The sequence below is a fragment of the Euphorbia lathyris genome, chromosome 1 (assembly GCF_963576675.1).
Source record: "Euphorbia lathyris chromosome 1, ddEupLath1.1, whole genome shotgun sequence".
NCBI lineage: Eukaryota > Viridiplantae > Streptophyta > Magnoliopsida > Malpighiales > Euphorbiaceae > Euphorbia > Euphorbia lathyris.
Genome location: NC_088910.1, coordinates 59,102,573 through 59,105,886, shown reverse-complemented (window position 1 = coordinate 59,105,886; position 3,314 = coordinate 59,102,573). Strand labels below are relative to the sequence as shown.

The window sequence follows — 3,314 nt, the reverse complement described above, 5'->3', positions numbered from 1 at the left end:
AGCAACAAATTTTATACGAAACTTTCTGTGAAACAAGGTGTTTTTAATCTGTTTGCTAAATAGTGCAGCCAGAAGGAGTATTTATCGGTTTATGCGCAGAGCTGGACCTCCTGTTTTTCCTATCGATCTCGAATTAGAGAGAACATGTAGACGAAACAGAGCAGGAGCTCGACGTGCAAGACAAAGAGAACGACAAAGAGAGAGAAGAATGGCTGGAAGGGTACCACCCGGACAACCAGTCCAACCAAATCAGGAAGAAGAGGGAGAGAATAATAATCCTCCTGTCATGAGAATCAGAGACTATTCGAGGCCAACCACGGAAGGACATTCGTCGTGCATCATGTTGCCCAACGAAGGGAACAACATGTTTGAGGTGAAAGCATGTATGATACAAATGTTGCAGGCAGCAGTATAGTTCAATGGATACCAGTCGGAAGATCCAAATGGGCATATCCTTGAGTGTATCACACTATGCAACACTTTCAGATCAAACCGAGGCGTTTCTGACGACGTGACCAGGCTAAAGCTGTTTCCTTTTTCTCTAAAAGATAAAGCAAAGAACTGGTTGAAAAACTTGCAACCAGGAACAATCACCACTTGGGAAGAAATGGCAAGCGCCTTTCTGATGAAATATTTTCCACCAAGACAATCCATTAAACTCAGAAACGAGGTATCCCATTTCATGCAAGAAGAGGATGAATCCTTAGCTGAGGCATGGGAAAGGTACAAGGAACTACTAAGAAGGGTACCCAATCATGGCATTCCCATGTGGATGCAGATGTAGAACTTTTACAATGGGGTAACCAACATTTATAAGATCCAGATTGAATCCATTGCCAATGGAAACCCCGAAGATCTGGAACCACAAGCCTTGTACGACCTTATTAAGAGAGTAGTAAGCACGAGTTATAACTGGCACTCCGCCAGAAGTGAAGGAAAAAGAGCAGGAAATGAAGATGTTGTGTCAAAATTGACAAGCCAGGTAGAACAACTTGCCAGATAGCTCGGCAAGATAAATGTGTCCTCAATCCAAAACAAACCACCATTCAATGATATATGTGACTTTTGTGGAGGGCTTCATTTTAACATAAACTGTCCCGGAGTCAAGCAAGGGAAGGGTGCACAGGCAGAATGCGATTATGCAGGATATAATTAGAGGAATCCACTAAACCCATACTTTAACACATATAATCCAGCCACAAGAAATCATCCAAATTTCGGATGGACATGCCAGCCCAACCACCAAGAACAACCGAGGTATCAGGAACAACCAAGATACCAACAACAACAAGGAGGACACTACCAGAGGCAACCTCAGCAGCATTATAAACAACCTGTTCCACCAAAAGAAGATGTAGAGCCAGACATGAAGACTATGATGATGCAGTTCATGAAGCAGATGCAAACGTCAATTAAAAATCTGGAAACACAAGTCCATCAATTAGCTGCATCTACATCAAAAGGAAAGGGAATAATGCCAAGCAACACGGAGCCAAACCCAAAAGGCGATGTCATGGCCATCACTCTGAGATCTGGTAAGCAAACTCAACCAACTGTATTTACTGATGAAAATGTTGAGTGTGCAGGAACATTCGAAGAAACTGAAGGAGAGCAGGAACAAACTGTTCCTAATCAAGAAGAAACCATCGAAAAAAATTCCACCAGTGAGCCAGATCAGGGGGAACGCGGAAAGATGTACAAGCCACCTCCGCCGTATGTTCCACCTGTGCCATATCCAACGCGGTTAATCAACAAAAAGCTGGACGAACAGAATTCTAAGGTGCTAGACACTTTGAGGAAGTTGCATATCAACATTCCCTTCATGGAAGCACTTGCCCAGATGCTGACATACGCGAAATTCCTAAAAGACATCTTGTCAAACAAGAAAAAGCTGGAAAACATATCAATGATCCAACTCAACAGGGATTGTTCTTCAATACTCCAAAACAAGTAGCAGCTTCCGAAAAAGCTAAAAGATCCAGGGAGTTTTTCTATTCCTTGTTCAATTGGAAGGTTAAATATTGAAAATGCACTATGTGACCTAGGAGCTAGCACAAACCTAATGCAGTATTCTGTATATGCTAAACTAGGATTAGGAGAACCACAAGCAACCAGAATGTCAATCCAGTTGGTCGATCGATCAGTATGTTATCCTAGAGGAGTCGTGGAAGATGTGTTGGTCAAAGTAGGAAAATTCATATTGCCTGTTGATTTTATCATAATGGACATAGATGAGGACCTGCATGTTCCTATTATCCTAGGGAGACCGTTTTTAGCAATGGGTAAAGCATTGATAGATGTGGGAGAGGGAATTTTTTTTTAAGAATTAATGGGGAGGAGATCATTTTTAAAATGAATGAGGCAATGAGATGAGCTAACACTAGTGATGACACATGCTGTTTCTTAGATGATTTCCAAAGTCTTTCCCCTTTGCAGGAACAGGACACTCTGGAAACTCTATTGGGAGAAGAGGTGAACTTATGTGAAGGAACAGGCTGTTCCATTGAGTCCAACCTACCTACACCTCCTTTAGATCCTACTGTCCCCACTCATCAAGAACCACCGGAGATACCAACTGTACCATTATCTAAACCTGAACTGAAACCGTTGCCTTCACATCTCGAGTATGCCTTCCTGGAACCACCCAGCGGGAGCCCAGTTATTATATCTTCAAAGTTAACTCCTGATCAGAAAGCTCAACTCATGGAGGTACTGCGAAGGAACAAGGATGCAATCGCATGGAAAATTGATGATATCAAAGGTATCAGTCCGTCAGTCTGTGTCCACAGAATTTTGATGGAGAAGGATCACAAGCCATCTGTCCAGCCACATCGCAGATTGAACCCCCACATAAAGGAAGTCGTGCGAAAAGAGGTGATCAAGCTGCTGGATTCCGGAATTATTTATCCCATTTCCGATAGTGTGTGGACAAACCCTGTTCATATTGTACCAAAGAAGGGAGGAACAACAGTGGTACTCAACGAGAAAGACGAGTTGGTCCCCACGAGAACCATAACAGGATGGCGAGTTTGTGTGGATTACCGAAAGCTCAACGAAGCCACAAGAAAGGGTCATTTTCCTTTGCCCTTCATTGATCAGATGTTAGAACGGTTAGAGGGGTATGCATTCTATTGTTTCCTTGACGGTTACTCGGGGTAATTTCAGATTGCAATTCACAGTGAGGATCAGGAAAAGACAACGTTCACATGTCCATATGGGACCTATGCCTATAGACGCATGCCGTTTGGTTTGTGCAATGCTCCAGCCACTTTTCAAAGATGCATGATGTCTATATTTCATGATATGGTGGAGCG

General features: G+C 42.9%; 1 non-coding gene across 1 annotated transcript; it reads right to left on the bottom strand.

Moving 5' to 3' along the window:
* Positions 1-655: 655 nt before the first annotated feature.
* LOC136215902 (small nucleolar RNA R71) lies at positions 656-762 on the bottom strand. Its single transcript, XR_010682905.1, has one exon. It is a non-coding gene; the product is annotated as a small nucleolar RNA R71 (small nucleolar RNA).
* Positions 763-3,314: the final 2,552 nt, after the last annotated feature.